The 20,278-nt window shown below is 44.0% G+C and overlaps 1 protein-coding gene across 2 annotated transcripts in view; it reads right to left on the bottom strand.

The window, feature by feature from the left end:
- The window catches only part of CHST15 (carbohydrate sulfotransferase 15), a 46,077-nt gene extending 26,714 nt beyond the window's left edge, over window positions 1–19,363 (bottom strand). Inside the window, exon 1 of one of the 2 annotated variants that reach the window (XM_055719893.1) lies at window positions 19,218–19,363. The gene's annotated coding sequence lies outside the window, so the exon portion shown is untranslated. The remainder of the gene's footprint in view (window positions 1–19,217) is intronic. The other variant, XM_055719894.1, reaches the window with a different exon arrangement.
- Between the last annotated feature and the right edge of the window lie 915 nt (window positions 19,364–20,278).

Below are 20,278 nucleotides of genomic sequence, written 5' to 3' on the forward strand. Positions count from 1 at the left end.
CAGGAGGCTGTCCTGGATCAGCTACCATATGGCCATGCCTTCCCCAGGAACCTGGCATCGCGTCTAAAGCCTTGTGCAGGTTCTAGAAATTACCGCGGTCCCGCTTCTGGTGCTCCTAACATGGCACACCCACACCTTCCTATGCATTTTTGTTTGATTTGCCTTGAAAATGTGAAAATAATAATAAATCTCGATACTACCCATTTTTATTTACACTGGTTTTCAGCGGAAAGAGTATCACTAAAAAATTTCTACGACTTCTGTCTTGTTTTTACTATTTCACCTGATTTAAATCAGTCTAGAATCAGACCTATCACTTATTTTTGGGCCACTTGCAGAAGAAAAGGTCCAGACAGAGAAACAGAACAGAACCAAAGCCAGACAACTTCTGGCCTACTGATAAACCCCAAACTATATTACGGTCTTCCAATGAGATCTAAAATAGCATACAGGTTTAGAAGATAACAGACTGGTTCCTCCACACCTAAGGCAGGGACAAGATCTCGCCTGCAACTCCTCTGCAGCAACACCTGCCTCAGATCCACGCTAGGTCATTTTCCAAAAGGAAGAGCTGTGCTGAAGGTTTTGTGAGAGCTGAAGAGAAGTGCAGGACTTTGGGGCATCATCACTGTAATGGCTTCTCCAGAAAGGCAGGTCCAAAAGCCCTGGAAGAAAGCAAGCACCACTGCCAGCTGCCCAACCTGTGGCACCATGTGTCCCAGGCACCACGAAGCCCTCACCCTGCATCAGGGTAGAGCTCCCATCAATGTCATTAAGTCCTTCTCCTTGTACAAACATGGAGCCAAATTATGTTCTCATGTTTTTATAAGGATGCTCAGTGTAGAATTTGGCTAACGGTACACACTGGCTTCTCAACTCTCGATCAAAACTTGCTGCCTACGAGGTGCAACATCTCCGGCAATTCATCTTTTCACTTCACTTAGTTTCTATTCATCTCACATAGCATCTTGCTACAGAATCAGTGACAGATTTATATTGAATATGAAAAAATTGCACACTGTAGAAAAACTTTGCCTTTACATAAATTACTCCAGTGCACGTCTTTTCATGGAAAAGCCATTTTAAGCCACTTTCAGAAATCATCATGCATGGTTGAGGTTTCATATCTTTTCTCTTCTTTTAATTCTCAAAGTAACTGTAAGCAACCTCCCAATATATCCTACACAGTCCTTGAGGTCATCCCAAGAAAACAGAGATAAACCAACGCATCCATCCCGTGGGGCTCACAGACTCCTCTCCCAAAAATCTGGAACCAGATTAAAAAGTTCTGGTAGCCAAAATGCAACCAGAAATCATGCCTAATTAAGAAAAAACACTCAGCCCCTCTTCAAAATGGTCAAGTCACCGACAGCCAGAACAGACATAAAATACTGATGCTAATGGCAGTTAACTTTTACCCCTTGTTAAGAAAAAAAGTATATTTTCTTAAATCTCCAGAAAGACACCCAAGGTCCAAATAAAATAAAGACAGGGATAGAGAAAGTTAAATAACTTATTCAGTGATTTAATATCACTGAGAATTCTTCAGGCTGAATTCGCCTTATTGATTTTCTTCTGCAGAAAACAGAAAATAACAAAAGAACTCGCAGTAATGGTAAAGGGATCACCTGAAATACAACTTCAGGTGCAGAGAGCGGGCGTGAGAAGACTGGTTCTGCCACAAATGTTTTTATTACATTTTTAATAAGATCAAGCAGCTGTTGAAGTTTCATTCCCGACACAGGGTATCCCATTACTTTACAATAATAGAAAGTTTTACCTACATACTCTTTCAAGGAATAAATCATTCCACAATCATTCCACCATCATTCCACAAATCAGCCAAATCCCTGCTATAAGTACTAAAGCAAGAGGGACACACGAAGCTCGAAGGCTGGATCTGTTACGAAGCTCTTCCACTCCAGATAATTTTATCAAACAAATCCAGGGGAGTTGGGGGTTGGCAGGTAGCAAAAAATATTGTATCTAAATACCGCTCCCATACGCCCTGCAGCCAGGCTGTAATCAAAAATACCTACTTCAGAGGCAAATAGCTGGACTGGTATCGACAAGTTCGCTTATCAAACGCCAGCTATTTTTTGTTATGCATTTCCTTCTGACAACTTGCCTGTCCTGTTTTATTTTCAGGCTGCCACGTCTGCTTCATTGTTTGAGTCTCTGGACAGATATTGCTGTAATTTACTCAAATAGCCCTTCTGGAGCAACTTGCTCAATAGAGATATGGGGTTTCCCTTCATGCAAAGCTCGGTTAGGTGAGGACAGTACGCTCGTTTGCAACACCTTATCTGAACAGGAGGAAATTGCTCCGGACAGCCAATTTCCCTGTGTCAGCTACAACGTGAGGATTGAGTGACTGCCTCAGCTTTAGGCGTCTGCCACGCACGCCTCTCAGGTTGGGTGAGATGAACACCAAAGCCTCGCTGTGCTAAAGAAAAATAAATCTTCCCCATCAGAGTGCCAGCTGACTTACTCGAGGAGGAGATGGAGAGCTAGCGTAGCACAGTTGCATTTGCAGAAAGAGATCTTTCAGTGCTGAAGAGCTATTTTAAGCCCAGGTCTTTGTCTCTTGCATTGAGTACTGGTCCCGAACCAGCACGTGGGAGAAAAATGTTTGGAGAGTTATTTCCAACGGTCCTGGCAAGCATTTTCAGCCTCAGCATGCTGCAAAATAGTGGGCATTCACAGTTATGTTACTCTGATTACCGTCTTGTTCTTTTTACACATTTGATTTTGCTTGATTTTAGCAGCTGCTTCCTCAGGTTCGTTTAGAGTGAGAAACATATTCTTTCTACCATCTGAAATCTAAGACTTTCTGCCACTTTGCAAATGGTATACAGTACAAATTGCCAAGTCTTGTGGGTTGTGAGAGATCAGCTGCTAATTTAAGGCTGCTTTGAGGGGATGAATAACATTCTATAGAATAAATAGAATATGCATAATGCAATGCCTTCAGTGCCTGTTTATCTCATGGCATGGTAAAATGTTTTTGCATGCAATAATGCAACCAAATGGTATCTACTAGAATTCATTTGATATACCTTCACGCTTCATAAATAAGCAGTCTTTCTGAAAGGGATGGGTCTATGTGATAGTTAACATTGCTTTAAACACAATATTGTTGTGACAATTCTAGAGAACGTATATGCTAACAGCTGCTCATTTGATTTTTAGTGACTGAGAAGGGATTTTCCTCCACCTCCAAACTGAATTTTCTCCATAAACTCTACTATCTTAACACAGTCAACTGAATTTTTTTGTTATGAGTCATATATGGTACTTCTCTATGAGACATACATTAAAATGGATGGAAAAACATATCTCATCTGTACCTAAGTACCATGTAAGTGCTTTTTTCATGAATAGGGCATTTAATCTTTCATCTAGTGCTGAGTGGGTGAAAGGAAACATACACAGCTGCATCCTGAAAAGACAAACCCAGTATTAGAGTCTGTCATTAAAGTTTCTTGTAAATTCAAACAAAAATTAGTCAACAAAAACTATTCATCAGCCAAATCACAACTGTGGCTTTGTTTCAATACTTAGGGAAAAAAAAAAAAAAAGTGTTCCAAGCTTGGTAGTTACTTATAAATGTTCAACAACTTTAGCTCTTTAAGCAACGACACAGCAGATAAATCTTGGCCCATTAACCAAGAAACCACTCACTCGTTCGGAAGTGAAGTAGACTCAAAGGCCAAATGGAGAACCCAAAAAGCTCTAGGTACTCTCATGAAATTGCTAATTAGTTATCTCTGTAAGAGTAACACAGTATCACCAGATAAAATTCTGCAGGTAACTTCTGGCGACAGTTTATTAAGCAAAACCTTTCCAGCATAATATATTATACTACTTTCAGCATCTTAGGAAAGTCTTTATTTTGCATAAGTCAATCAACATTTACTTCCAAAGTCTTCTACTGCTACTCATAAGTGTTTCATCAGAGGCTTAGACTCCATCCTTCTTCTGTATCACATGCTCTTTAGCGACACAAACGTGCAACAATTTTTACTAACCAGCTTACAAGATACCATCGTTCTGAAGATGTTTCTGCATGGCTATATTCTGTTTTGCTAACAACATACATCTTAATAGGCAGAGACACACTTGATGTGGAACCTAATGCCATCTGAAAATGGATTAAATCCTTAGTGCCCTCTCATATCGTTAGACCATCACAGCTAAAGCACAGCACTTCTATCACAAACTTCAAAGAAATCCAAACAACTTCTTTTGCTGATTTCCAGTGTTGCCAGGAGAACCTGTTGCATTCTTTCACCAGCCTCTCAAAAATATCCCAGCTCCCAATACAATTTTCATAACATGGTAAACATGAGCCCAGTAACCTTGCAATTTCACAAAGACCCCCGTTTACAACAATTACAAAAAAAAAAAGGGGGGGGGGGGGGGGGGGGGGGGAGCAGAAAGCCATGTTATGTTTGGGACCCAGTAAGCTAATACTGTAATATCCAGAACAATAATAAGATAAATTGGTTCCCCGGCTACTGAGTCGCCAACTCCCTTGACTTGACTGTGTGTTCCTCCAGGATTTGCCCACGTTTGACTTCAGTGTACTCATTTTCCACTTGGAAAGAACACAACCACAAATACCTTTTCATGCTTTATGCTGCACTTAGCTGGGTTGGAGATTGTAAACAAACAAGATAAAAATCTGAGAATTTTCTTCACTGACTTTCCAGGAAAAGAAACCAGGAAAAATAAAACAAACCAAAACCAAAACCCAACTCTGCATAATGATGAATGTACCAAGAAAAATTTGGCACACACCCCCTCACACCCTGCCTTTTCTGCAACATTTTCTACAACATAAAGGCAACATTTAGCCCAGCAAACTAGATGGTCTTTACTTGTGGCACAGAATCCCAGGCAAGCTAAGAGACTTTTTTTCCAATTGAGATGTTAATTACTTCTGTTGTAGGGAGACTGTCTTACACCAGTCTTCCAATCTTATTCTGTGTAAACTACACAGGGGTCAAAATTCGCTTTTTAAGGCCTTGCGTTGAGAAATTATTTTTAAATATATATATATCTCTCTCCTTGATGGAGCTCCCAGATGTAACAACCAACTAATTCACACAGTGGTCCTTACTGATCCCTACCTGAACACCACCTGGGTGCTATACAGGGATGCCCGGGGCCAGGATGCTCCTCTCGCTTGCTCTGTGGGACAGCCCATCTCCCAAGATGGCCCAGAAGACACAGTTTTAAGGAAAAAGGGAGAACAACTGTTCTTAGATGCTCTGCTCCAGCCAGCTCTCACTCTGATGAAAAATCCCTCTGTCTTTGGAGGCAGCAGGGCACAACTCACAAGTGAACAGTGAGAGGTAAAGTGATGGTTTATTTTCAAACAGCAGTGCTTGTTGACATCCTTGGTTCTAAACAAATACAGGACATAGAGTTGCCATAGGACATAGCAGCTGAAATCGCATCGACACCTGTTCTGGAGCTCAGGTTCCACTTCTTGAAACAAACCATTTACTGAAGCAATTCACAGAAGAAATGTGAAGTGACACAAATTCCATCAACTGCAGTTGGCAGCCAGCTTTTCAAGAACAGATGCATGACTGTTAATGATAACCCAAAAAGCTTAGTTTCTAATGCAGAAAAAATTGAGATAGCAGAGAACACTAGCATCTCCAGAATACACCCCACAAAATAACTTGCAAGGACTTATAAACTCCAACTTTAGCAGAATTAACATATCTAACCAAAAACCATCTCCAGCAAAAATTCCTCCCAAGTTTTTAAAGCATTTCCATATGTTACATTGCTCTGTTGCCAATAGCATTTACTCTACCTTGAGTCAAATGCATGAATCTTTGATTTCATGGGATTAATGTAATAACTTGGTTTAGGCTGTTAATGCACCCAAAGCTTTCAGACAGGCAGGAGACTAAGATGGCATCAAGAGCATGCAGATGCGTTTGGAGGGGACATTTTTTTATGTGAAAGAAACTAGAAATTCCTTAATATATGTCTGCACCAGGGACTAGATTGAAATAAAAGCTTGCTAGGGTGTCTTAGGATGGAAGAGATGGCTTTTAAACCCATTTATGGTTTCTAAGCACTAGTGTATAACATAAATAACAATAAATAACACCACCAAGGAAAACCCCTAAAACTCTTATCAAATAAGTGACAACACAAGCATTCTAGGAAAGCGGGGTTCACTTCTCAAAAGCAAGACCCAACCAGTACAAAACAATGAGAAATCAAATATGTACATTATCTGCAGATAACAGTATAGAAATACGCTGTATTTGTCAGCAGAAGATCTCGGTCCAGGTGATGCATCAAACTGCAACTCCAGAGGCAATGGCTCTTTCAGTGCCTCAGATCCAGGGAAATGTGAAAAATGGGTCTGTACTGACCTGTTCTATCCATAACACCATCCAGTTGCACATGTTTTTTTAGTGGCCACCAAAAGGAGCTGTATGGTTTCAGAAACAAGGCGCTATAGGAGCTGGCGCACACTCGGTTTCCTCTGACACTTTCCACTCTCAAGAAGGGTTTTAACAAAACACAGCGGTTGCCACAAGAAGCCGTTATTAATCATTGTCTTCCACAAAGATCACTCGATGCCCACATCTATAGACAGCAACATGCAATAAAGTGCCACAAAATGCCACATCTTCCATCAAAGCATCAGGACTGCGAGAGCAGCTCCGGACACCGCAAGCCCTCCGTCCTGCATTACGTCCTCTACAGCCAAGGTCCCAGGAGAACAAAGCTGCCTCCACCCCAACGGCTCTGGTTTGTCCTGGCTCCAGCAGAAACAGTTTAACACCAATCCAGCAGCCCTGTCACCCAGACGCAAGAGCCTCTGGGCCATGAGGCCATCAACCAAATTGGGTCTTTCAGTTGGGTTTCTTAATCATGAAGTGCTGCAGTGCTCTCCCCATGAAAGCCCTCCACCCTTTGGCCACATAATTGTTTGAGCTCATCTCTTCGCTTAGGCTTTCAAAGGGGAGTTGGCATCTTGGTTGTGACCATCCCCATCTGCATCTCCCGTGTCCTTCGGCAGAGCAGGTCCCGCTTCGCACAGCTGGAGCAGAACCTTGAGCCAGGCAGGGCCAACAGGGGAAGGCGCCCAGGGATCAGCTCTCTGGCCCAGATGGACAAACTCTTCCTAGTGGACAAAAATGAAACCTACTACATGAATAACTGAGTCAGTCCTGCTGCTTTTATAGCAGTTACCTCACCAGGATGTGGAGAAATTAGGCATGCTAGAAGATCATTCATCCTAGGTATGTAAGAGAAATAATAGTCTCACCACTGACCATTTGATTTAATTTACAATTTCCTTGCATGTTCAAATCCTGGAAAACATCTTCAGCATCCAAAACGTTTATAACCAAACTAAGTGACTTCAGAAGTTCAGAATAGTCTAAACTCAGAAAATTTCAGTTCTCATCAAGTGAAAAAATAAATTATATGCTGATAATATACCTCATTTTATTTGCGTGAATGGCTCAGTGTTGTAAATTAGACTTCAATAATAGTAGCAAATCAGAGTAAAACCTTACAAACACATGCTTTTTCTTCCTTTACATGTGAAAACTTTGAAATTATTCTTACTTTTCCTCCTAAAGGTACAGGGCTAAGCTACGCCAACAAAACTAATCTGGAACTGACAAACTGGTATTCTCCAAACATGAATATTTAAATACAATGTATGCATTATTTCATTAATGTTTTTATCTAGAAGCTTCTGTCCAACCTGAAAAATGATTTAAATGAGTAAAGGCAGCAGTTTCACTGCAAACATTCATGCCACACACAGCAGACTCAGGGGGATGCTAGAGTGCACTCAAGTGTATCTCAGAGTTTGGTTAATGTCCATGTGTATCCGACCCTTGGGGCAAAACCAGTATTTGCTTTCTTGGAGTAACTCCCAATGGCAGATGTCAGAGTGCTTTTCAAAGGTGCTTTTCAATTTGTGGATGACAAAATGACAGAGTACTGACATGCGTTACCTATACTACCATATGGCATAAAATGGTAGAAGTCCAAAAGAAATCTAGTTCTCCCAACTCACCATGCAGAATCCCATTACATGGGGATTGAGGGACTTTGAACAAAACGCAGATATGTATTGTGCATGATAGAAAGTCACCGGCAATCCAATTTCTAAATAAATCATCTAAGGCAGAAAGCATGGAATCTGAATTTCCCGCAGTAACCATATTAAAACAGAGCGAATTTCAGTCTTTCCATAGGCTCAAAAGACAGGGAGGGTAATTTCCCTAACCTTCCCAAGCTGCACTCACGCTCCCCATCCCAGAGCCAGGCTGGGACCCCACTGCACGATGACAGCAGTGAGCACTTTGGGGGGCCAAAGCTGGCAGGTGGCATTTTCGGGAGCAATGGTGCAAGACCTGCAGCTAGGAAGTGAAACCCCTAGTTTCATAAGCAACTCTTAAGAACTGAAGCCCTCAATAATTGGTTTCATATTATCTGCTAAAACACTAATTCGTTGCATTTAGAAGTCAACACTATTTCTGTTAGTTAAGGAGTGCTTTGCTCACCTCCGGTTTTGCTCAAGCATAGAAGAAAAGGAGGGGGGGGGGGGGGGGGGGGAATTCTGTGCCATATACTCTGCCTCGAGTTAATGAATGCCATGCTAGAGCACATTTTTCACCACAGATGAAAAATGAAGGTAGCTAGTCTTTCAAAACAGCTGCTCCTGAGGACTCAAAAGGAAAATAATTTGGAGAGCAGCCCTCACATAATTCATTCGGAGCAATGGATTGACATCCTCCAACTGTCATGAGATCCACAGAGTGAGTACAACTCCATCTCAAACTGAAATCTGAAGTAGAAGACACATTCAAAACATGAAAACAAACTACAATACTACCACTGGGGACAAAACCCCAAACATTAATCATTATCCTTTAGCAAATCACTCAATTTTCAGCTGTTCTGCTTCAAGTCCAGAAAATGAAATTTCCCCTTTCTAATGGTGCTGCCTTTGAGCACAGACCAAAAAATAAATGAGCAAGAGGCTTATGTGACCAGAGAACAGAAAGAAGGTCTGCACCTGTCGATCTAGCATCTCTAGTAATGAGAGGAAAAAAACCCACCGTTGAGCACCATGACCCAGATCACGAGCCCTGTGCTCGCTCTCACTGGTGAGCAATCCGTCATCTCATCCCGCTCACTGATACTGCTCACACTCACTGGGGTCGGGAAAAACCGCTTTGCACTGGGTACCAAGTGTTCCTTTTCCACTTTAAGAGATATATCACCATTTATGTTTATTTACCCTTTTCTCTGAAGCCTTTAAACCCTGTGGATCAATTGCATCGTTCTGTAAGCGGATGCTGTTCTCTGATTCTAGAAGTGGTCCTCCCCCCATCTGCACACACTTCCACCTTGCTTTCAGTCCCATGTGACTTCAAGACTCATCTCACTGCTTTTGACTTGGCTGAAGAGGAACATATATGCCACTGGTTCAAGTGTCTTTAACAACAGTATAATTCCTAACAACAAAACTGTCCTTTCTATAAAAGGTACTTTCATCCTATTGAAAATCTAGAAAGCCTATTAATTATTTTCTTAAAGACTGAATTTCAAAATGTCACTGCTGACATTTAAGGCTCATAAAAAATGCAAGCCTATATTATCTGTGAGAAATGAGTTTATACAATCTATTTTAAGATGGAAATATTTATCAAGGAAGACAGTTGCCCATTATGAATAAAAACAGAAACAAAGCCACTTATAGCAAGTTTCTTTTTTTTCTTTAATCTTTTACATACCAGGGGTGTATTTCTCCCAAGCACAGTGGTGCACAAAATAAGTGACATCTGGTGGCTATATGCTGTAATATAACAAGGCAACTCATTTCAAAGCTGTTTACCAATTCAAATTTTAAGTTTACTGCTTCTTAGTAAAGCTTTCTAGATGTTTTATTTATTTATTTTGACACAAATACTTCTGAGACTCCTAGGCATCACGGTCCCTATGCATGGTGACAACTGCTGTAATCTAATTAAAGTGGGATTGTCATACTCACATCAGGCAAAACATGACTCAAAAAAGGAATTAGCAAAACAGCACCAGGAATTAGCTGGGGGACACCAGAGAGAATTGTACAGGGCCAGACTGTAAGAAAAGGCTGCACAGACTTCTGCAAAGGAAATCCTTCAAGTCCTCAAAGTAATTAATATCAGCCCAGGTTTCTCTGAGCTGTTTTTCATAAGGGTTTAATTGAACAAAAAAAGAAACAGCTGCAATTTTGATTCTGAGCTTAGCAGCGTCCTGGTGACTTACACTTATACAAACCTGAAGCAGCCTTTCCACTTTCCATACCTTGTTGCTCCTCAGCAATGGTCACATCTAATCCAGCCAAGCCCACTGCACCCAAACCTGCACTCCAGACACAAAGCGAGCACAGCTCCCCTTCTAACTCCTACAGCCCAGGAATAAAGCTCTCTTGTAGAAAGCTATAAGCCTCTCTTGGATAATTAATATATATACTGTCAGTCAGATACAGTTAAAATTACAAAATTGCTAGCACTGCATTTTCAAGGCTTGTAATACCAATTTCTTCAGTAATAAGTATTTATGGGAAAAAAATCTCTAAGCACTAACAGAAATGAGATTAAATATAAACAGACTCTAAATATTTATCAGCAGAGGAAGTCCAAAAATATCCCTGCAAAACTAAAGCGGATGGCAAGCTAAATCCAGAGCCATTGAGCATTCTTCGAAGGATGTGCCAGGAGGAACTTCATTTTCAGTTTGACATCGCTAAATCAAATTAATTCCTTCCTCCTATTCAATTGCTACCTAAAAATCCTTGATGCCAAAAGGACAAAGATAAAAATGTCCCTCAAACCATGCCTGAACGCTGCACTGGGTGCAAAAGCCTGCCCAGACTCCCACCCACACAATACAGTCGTGCAATACTTTAAATAAAGAGGCAGACTTTGGGGCTTTCCATCACTTTTAAGACCTGAAAGTCCTTACCAGGAACGTCCACCTCCACGGTCAGCTTCCCTTAGCGTGGAAAGGAGCACACGTCTGCAGGATCTCAATAAAAGGGGACCTCTGGGATAACACAACTACCGATAGATTATTTCAAAGAGAAATATTATTTCCTTTACACATACCCTCATCCCCACCAGACACGATCTTCAGCTTAAGGCTTCCTCCTGGCTGAACTAAAGAACAGATGCACAGAAAAGTGCAGCTGAATGACTTCAGCTTCAGTCACTCATCGAGAAGAAAACTTTTTAAGATCCCATTTCAATTCTATTTTTTTTTTTAAATCTTGGCATGCTGAAGTCAGCAGGAAGACGTTTCATTGACTTTAATGAAGCCAGAGGTTCATCCTGAGAATTGCCTTTTGGAATGAACACAGCATTTATATTATCTCATTTCAAACCCGCAGTTTTTCTGTTCAATGCAACTTAATGATATTTGCTATTTCAGAATTACTTGTTATCTTTAAAAATACACAAAGAAGGTTATTAAAATGCTGCAGTGTGAAATTTTTAGTGATTATGGCTGGGATATTCTTATTTCATTAACAGGCAAGTATTTTTAATGCACAAAAATACATTGTCATAAAGTTTCAGTTCATTTTCTATTATGGAAAAGCTTTAGCATTTAGGAATTGTAATAGTCCCACAAAAATTACTGTTGATATTTACATGCTTACCTGCATTTTCACAGCACATTTCTTAGTGGCTTTTTTTTAATCTTTCATTATCCAATGTACTAGTGCAGCAAGATAAAAAACTGAAAAACAGGATACGTTACTACACCCACTTAATGGGTACCATTAAAAAAAAAGCTATCGAAACTCAGCTGAAGCTTTTTATGCATTCCCCTGTGTTACACCACACTGAGCTATTGCAGCATTGTAACTATGATATCAAACTGCAAGAATACTCCATTTTTAAAGCTTTACACAGAAATAAGCAGCAGGTGATTCAAAGCCATCTAAGAAAGGCATTTTACCCAAAGAGTTACTGGAATCTGGTTTTTAAAAAGAAATGTAGTGGTGGCTTAAGCTAAAAACTACTCGCTGTCCAGTACCAGAGCGTTATAGCACTGGTTTTCCAGCCTTACCGCTACAGCCGCACACTTTGTCGAGCAGAGGACTCTGACCTTCTCCAAAACAACTGGAAAACATTTTCAGTGCCCACAGTTTGGAGGAGCCAGATTCTGGTCCCCCTTACACCACTGAAAACCAAGAGCTGATTTACTCTCCATCTACCCTAATGCAAGAGAAATCCACTTGGGATTTCCATGGATACCAATATATATTCTATTTTACTATGCTGTGTGTTTTTAATAATGCTGATCTCCTTAGCAATGTTCAAAAATCCTCTCTACAGAGTTAAACACTTCAATATTTAAAATAGCCTCATGTCAGACAAATGAATTTTTCCTCTTTCCTGTAACGAGAGGTTCCACTGTTCCCTTCTGTTCACCTCTCACATCTCATCTCTTGTTGAAACTGTTTTTAAAGCTGGTATAAATAGCTTTGCAAAGTAATTCTAATACTAAATGTCAAAAGCGATCGTGCTTTCATTCTAATTTATCCTTATCTGTTCCTCAGGCAAGTTAATCCTCAACCTGAGATACTGTTTTCATAGCTCTATAATTTATGAAATTTTTCATCTAAATTATTTACTTTATGAATGGCTCCAACGAGTTGCTCAGGGCATAAAGCTGTAATACTCGATGCTGAAGTGCTCAAGAATACACTTTTGTCTTTCTAAACGAGGAGACCGCCACCACACCTTGTGCTGTAATGGCTATTGGTAGCCTTTAATGCACAGCAGTGGTTTTACCCGGACTTTTTAGCTGACCTCTGCACATAGATGCAGATACAACCCAGACACCGCAGTGTTACCCCAGGTCGGAGCTCCAGGGAGCCACAAAACGAGCAGAGAGTCCCTGATCCTGAGCACAACCTCCCAGGGTGAACCCATGCTCCACCGGGGAGCTGGACAGGCACCAGCTCTGCGCAGGGTCAAAACCGCTGCACGTGGGACCTGCTGCTCTTCCACCTCAACAAAGCGACCTCCCAAACCCCTTCCAGAAACAGCCCCAGGAATCTTCCTCAGGCTTCAGTAATCAATCCAGAAGGATGAGCCGTAGAGCAGCCGTCCTGCAAATGTACTAGGCACGGACTGAAGACAGAAGAGGAGCACGACCGCCAGCCTAACGTGGTGAAATAGATTTACAAAAAGCTGGGCTTTCAGAGTGCTCCTTGAAAATCCTAGAAATTTCAGGTTCATTATCCATTTAAATTATTTAACATTAACGATATCTATTGAACATTATCTCTTTAATAGCTGCGTAGCTCAGCCAGAAGACAAATATCTCAACCGACAAGTAGCCAAAATCAAAGAGGCTGGAAAGGAATATTAGATAAGGCATCTTATGGACTTGAAAAAAAGTGTTGGTTTTAAGACCTGTTGAAAGAATTTTCAGGAGATGAAGCTCCCCTGTGAAGAGCTGGCCCTGCAAGCAAACCCATCTCATTTCATAATATATACTGCTAATAATCTATTAAGCTACCCTTCTCCATTTCCTCCCGTTTCTAGCTTTATACAGTGAAACCTCCTGGCTGCACCAGTGAGAGTCCCTCTTCTCTGGGCTGACAAATTCCAGTGCTCACAGGCCATTTACATCTTAGCTTCGGTGCAGCAATGTGAACACCAGGTTCTTACGTTTTCTTCAAATCACATGCAAAATCTTCCAGAATCCTGATTTCTATTACTTTTTTTTTTTTTTTTTTTTTCCTGAGGTCTCCCCTATTTGTTGTTCTCTCCCGACTAGTTTGGTGCCAGATCCAAAGCACTTTAAAAAGTGCTTTTTTTCCCCACGCTGCCCCAGGACATGAACCCCAACTAGGCACGTAAAGCATATAAGGAGACCACGATCTTCAGTCGTCTGATACCATCCAATATTGCAAACTCACATCCAACATGCCGCCTACTTTCAACACTACTGGCCACCAGGTTTCTTGTAACAGGTGCCCTAAGTACACACATTACAGATAAACCTTTATTCTTTTCCCTCTGCATCTTACAGAAGCTCACATTTTTTCAAACTGGTTTTATCTTTTTTTCTCTGTACCTCTTTGAACCTTGCATTTTGCTTTCACTCTTTTTGTTTGATCTCACAGTTCTCCCCAGTTAAAACTCACCTGTAACACAAAGACCGCCGTTATTTGCAAGAAATGTCCTTCCCTATAATCCATGCAATACTGAGAAGCTACCAGGTCTAACTTAAACTTGGTTTATTTAAACCGTGCACCAATATATGCAAAAAAACCTAATAATGCAAAAGTCTTTTTCAATCTCATCAGTTTTTCTAACTTTACGGTAAGATAGCAGGGTACATTCAACCACACCGAACATCAAGGTTTTTTTACAGGAAAAATACCTCCTCGTGTTTTTTTTCCCTACTGGAAGGTGTGAAGCAAATGAAAAAAAAAATGTCAGTGTTAGTATATGGTATTTAGGTACGGATCTACACCTTGTACAGTGAGGAACAAGCTACCTTAGATACAGAGATGGCATAAACCCTCACACACCTATTTATAAAATGGTGTGCACATTTGGTGAGTCCAAATGATGGCACATGAAGTTTTAGAACAGAAAGTGTGTATTTAGTCGCGCTTGGCATATAAAAGAATAAAGACGTTTTCACCTCCCTGCCCCTCCATCACCATCGTTCTCCTCAGGACTGCGCTCCTTTCAGATGAGCCCCATCACAAGAAGGCAGGCGCCTTGGCAGCCAAGCGCCTTTCCCCACCCATAATGCTGCCGGGGCCGTAGCGGCTCCCTCCAAATCCCGGGAAGAAGGTTGGATGCACCAGGAGCTCCAAAAACGTTTCCGGAGCTGGGTTAGCTGATGTGTGCCACCTCATTTCTGGCAGGTTTGTAAGGAAACCAGCAGGATTGCCACTTCAGAGATTTGGAAACCGTGTTCCAGCCAGTTCCATGTCTTGGGGGAATTTTAAGAAGCTGGATCTGTGAATGAGAAGAGGCAGGGCGATGGGTTGGGGTGGTGAGTCCATGGCCTCTGGCGTGCTGCCACAGAAGTAGAGTGTTGGGACAGAGCCTGCCACAGACCTAGTCACCTTCCCCATCACACCTGGTCACCACCACAGCTGCCTTGTCATTGCCACCAGCCACCCGTACTCAACTGGACATCATTTTTCTTCCCGTTTCTTCTCACAAGGTACCATGGCCATCACCTGGTTGTCTCTTCTTATAGCGGATGCCACCCTCCTTCAAACTAGCGCTTACAACCCACGTTCAACAGCTGCTGGAAACCAGGTGTAACACAAATCAATAAATATTCCATGGAAAAGCTACATTAACTGCTTGCCCCTGAAGTGCTGTTTAGGGGCATGTCAGGCACAGCTGTGTAATCAAAGGATTACAGCGCTGCAACGCGCCTGCCGCACGCAGCTCGTCGGGAGCTTGCCGGTCTCCCTCGCATGTAAAAACCAACACGAGTAACCAGGACAGAATTGTAATCATGTCTTTCAGCCTGGGAAACACAAATGGAAAGGTCGTGGGGACAAACAGCCACTGCGACTGTACAACACGCTTTCTTTTAGATATATGGACAGCCCTACATATTTTTAAGGGAACGAGTCAACAATGGTATACATAGTTAGTCAATAGTAGTGAAATTGCAGTGGAAGTGGAGACATCAGTGTAACTCAGGCAGCTTTGAGATAAGAACTTGTAGAAGCTTACAGAACCTTTCCCCTTGCGTGAATAGCTGTATTTAGACTCCAAATCTGGCAACACACTTTGTCAGTAAGAAAAACAGTCCACTTCGCTAAAAAACATAAATAAATAAGAAATACTAATTTGTGGGGGAAAGCAGTGCAGAAAAAAAAATGCACTCTTATTGGAAATCTACCTTGTCTCTTCACAGCACTTTGGATTCTTCCAGCTGAGCAACATGACTCCAGCCAAGGAGTGAAGTGGGAATTCAGAGTTACTTCTCACTGTGCAAGGTACGGAGGAAAACAGGTGGGTTAAGGGTGGAATTGCAGCCTGTAGACAGCAATTAAGGAGCCTGGTTCAAACCAGGGCACAGCTCCTACAAACTTGATGAGACATTGGAAACAGAGCGATTCACATCACCCAAGTCAAGCATCCAGGGTAGCACTGGATGATTTAGCAGCACATTTCCTTGGTGTTTCTGATTGTGGGATATACAGCCTTTTAAGGACACAGTAACTGCAAGAGTAATTAAGAGATAGGAGGGAGAGGGAGCATACTGGCACCTGCTTAAGTCATGGCTTTCTTCACACGAGTGATGTATCAATAGGAAAACAGAAACGCAGTTGCATGTTCTAACTGTCTAAATCAATTATGTCATTCAGGCAAGATCAGAATGCTTCTGCTAGCTTACCTCTAGAGAAAGTATATCGGAACGAAATGGTAACGCAACGCTGAGTTACAGCTCTTCAGAATTTTGCTCCCGTGAACACATGAGGAGCCACTCAGCATAGGAAAAGTAGTTAACAGTAAGAAGGAATCCCTTCCTAGTCCACAGAGGAATTTGATAAGAAATTCGTATTGGGGGGTGGAGGGATTGCAGTATTGTGCCTACAATGCCTCATGAACTTTGGAAGAGTTTGCTGTCGTCCACCTAACAACTTGGGCTGAAACATAAACCAATACTTTGAGAGACACTTCAGTGTTGGGACACAGTCCATCTTTAAAAACCTGCGCAATAACACTGACATCACCTGGGCTACCAATGTAACCTTCGCCCACTGAAACTCCTGGTACTCACAGAGCTCCTGCCACAGGTTGCTTAAAATAATGTTGAAATATAAGCAGGATTTTATCTGCACCTCTGTGACTATGCCTACGTAATCCTATCCTTCCTAACGCTGCTAGTGGATTACATAACTTCATCTTTCAATTTAACCACATGAAATCATGAAAGTCTGCCTCAACCTTCTCATTTATACTATTGCCAGATCCCTAGTTTTAGTCTAGCAACAAAGACAAAATCCATTACTGTCTTCCACTGCATTAATGGAATGGCATGTACATCTCCACTGTTTCATCATATTCCTGTTACAAACCACCATATAAAATGCTCTAAAGTAGAGATTAGTCCTCCTGTTACAAAACCTGAACCATAAAACTATTCTGTTATTGATTTCAGAACTGCATGGTGACTGCACTTACAGACACAGGATCTAAGGGCCATTTAAGAAAAAAAAAAACCACGTAGTTTCACTACTAAATCTTCGTACAAGTAGTTTCCTCTTTTCTGCATTCAGATTGATTTTCTTTCTTTTGGCGTGTGAAGAGCCAGATGAATCCTTTGACTCAATGCCCAAGAGTGAAATGGCACCAGCAGCAGCAGAGAAGCTCTCAGGACAAGAGACGTGTGACCACATTTTAACCATTGACAAAAAGAAAAAGCTTCAGGACAACTATTCCATTAGTATTTACCGTTTATAAGGGAGTGCATATGTATATATGTGTGTGTGTGTGTATATATATGTGTGTGTGTGTATATAAAATACATATATCAATGTATATAAATAGCATAGATATAAATACATATGTATAGTCCATATCTACATGTTGTGACCCCTTATTGACGGAAATTTCCCTTTTTGCCAGAGATCAGGTAGTGCCCAGTTAGCATCAAGTGCAGTGCTGTTCAATTAGGCGTTTGTTTACACAAAGGAGTGCATATGATTTTCAGCTAAACCTTAAAAATATTTACTCTTCATGAACAGTTCCAGCAAACTCTGAGATTTAATCTGTAATCTGCTCAGCTGACTACTCTGCTTTTTTTAGTCACAAGATACAAAAGGCACACGTTTGTTCTGCAGGAGATTATCATGATGTTTGGTCTGGTTAACAAATCAAGAAGTGAAACCAGTTGTATGTCATATGCAAGCAAATTAATAGTGAAGAGAACTTTAGGCCATAGAACTATTTAATAATAAGAAAAAGATAAAACCAAACAAATACATTCCTGCATCTGAAAGTTTGGTAGGTGTTGAGATGCACCATCCAAGAAATAATACTATCTATTAACCTACAAATCTACCTGTGTCTCAAAGTCAATTCACTGCAGAGTAGGGCTGTAGTGTTACAATGAAGCAGCACAAGGAAAAAAAGAAAAAAAGATAGGAAAAAAAAATAACCAGCAAACAAACAAACCCCCCCAAAAAAGCAAAACCATCCAGGACACCACCAAAGTTCAGCTGGCGGGTTGTTGCTTAACAGACTCTAACCATAATAACCCGGCACTGAACCCTGACTGCATTCCCAGCAGAAGCATGCTACGGGGCTATTTTTAACAGCCAACAGCTTGCATTTAAGAAATATCCCTCTTTCCTTAAAAATCTGCATCGCTGAAAGGCAACATCCATCCACGGCTTCATTCCAGGTAGGATGCTCTGCCGGCATGAGATGGACCCTCCAGTGAAAGCCGCTTCCCCAGCGCCAGCCCACCCCACCAGCAGCGCAAGGAGCCGGTGCGCCCCGGCAGGCGGCGGGGACCAGCCCCGCACCGGGCGCGGTGACAGCGAGTGGCTTTATCCCAGTCACCATCCCGCCCCCTCCCCCGGGGCGCCAGCCGGCTCGGGGGCACGTCGGGAAAAGTGTGTGTGTGTGTGTGTGTGTGTGTGGTGTGTGTGTGTGTGTGTGTGCGCGCCCGTGTGCCCCCCCCCCTCACCCCGCCGCCAAGCACCGGGGGATGCTGCACCCGGGAGATGCTGCACCCGGGGGATGCTGCACCCGGGGGATGCTGCACCCGGGGGATGCTGCTCCCGGGGGCGCCCCGAGGTGCCCCAGGCCCGCCCCCGGAGGTGGGGGGCCACACTCCCGGCCCCCCCTTTTGCTGGGGGTGGCACCGCCAGGCTTCACCCCGCAGTCGCACGGGGAGGGGGGGGGGCAGCCGGCCGTGTCTCCGCACCTCCCGAGCCGGCTGGCGGCGGCGGGAGCACCGCGCCCTCGGGGCCGCCCCCCCGGGGCTGCCCCCCGCCGTGCCCAGCCGTGCCGAGCCGCGCTGCCCAGCGGTGCCGCCTGGCTGCCCAACTTCCCGCAAAGTCCCGCCGCCTCCAAACTTGGGGAGCAGCGGCCCGGGGAGCCCCCCCCTCCCCGCCTCCGCCTCACCTCCATCCCCGCGGCGGCCCTCGCACCTACCTCCGCCAGCTCGGCTGGGCTCGGCCCGGCTCGGCTCGGCTCTGCCCGGCTCGGCTGGGCTCGGCTCGGCTCCGCGCCGCGCTTGCCCGCCCGTCCGCGCCCGCCGCCTCTGCCGGCTCTACCCCGCGGGGGGGCGGAGGAGGAGGAGGAGGAGGAGGAGGAGGAGGAGGAGGAGGAGGAGGAGGAAGGGGGAGGGAGGGAGCGGCCCGGCCGCGCTGCGCAGCCCGGGAGGCGGCGTGCTGCCGCTCGGCTCGCCCCCCCCATCCCCGGCCGTGCCCCCGGGGAGCGCGGGGGGGGGACAGGGGCACCGCGGGGAGAGGGGGCGCGGACCCCCCTTGGTCCCGCCGGGGCGGCGGCGGGGGGTCCCGCCGGGCATCGCCCCCTTGGCTGGCCGGTCCCGGCACCCGCTGGGCTGGGCTGGCTCGGAAGCCGTGGGAAGGAGCCGCGCCTCCACGGCAGCGGCGCGGAGGTGGCACCCACATCCCAGGTTGCGGTGGGGGGTGGTGGGGTGGGAGGGCAGCCCGAGGAGACCGGGGGTCACATGCAGTCGGGCCCCCACCCCCTGAGCAAGGCAGCCTTGGATGCCATGGACTGCACACAGCACAGACGGCCACAGCCCGGGTGTGCGATGGCAACGCTGCCGACGTGGGCTGGGAAGCCAAAACCTTCTACTCAGTAAGTGCAAGGTTCGTTCTCAGCCCAGAGGATCCTGCCATGGGCACTTAAACATACATACATGTTCCATATACATATCTAAACACGCCGGCCGCTTACTGCACCAAGCCACGCAATGCACGCGTGCCCTCTGCGGCGCTGCGCGCATCCTGAGGGTTTAATGCCACGCTCATGAAGTTACCAGTGCCAGAAGCTGTTGGGCGGCTGTGACTGCCCGCGGCTGCCAGGGTTGTGGGAGCGCACGGGAGGAGGAAACTCCTCGTATTTCCCTCCTAACACTGAGTGAACCCAGCGCTGGGCTTAAATCCACGTGTTTCATAGGCAGCCGCATCCCTCCTGAGAAGTGAAGGTGACGAAGCATGAGCTAAACACGACGGAGTGGCCAA

The sequence above is a fragment of the Falco cherrug genome, chromosome 9 (assembly GCF_023634085.1).
Source record: "Falco cherrug isolate bFalChe1 chromosome 9, bFalChe1.pri, whole genome shotgun sequence".
Lineage (NCBI taxonomy): Eukaryota > Metazoa > Chordata > Aves > Falconiformes > Falconidae > Falco > Falco cherrug.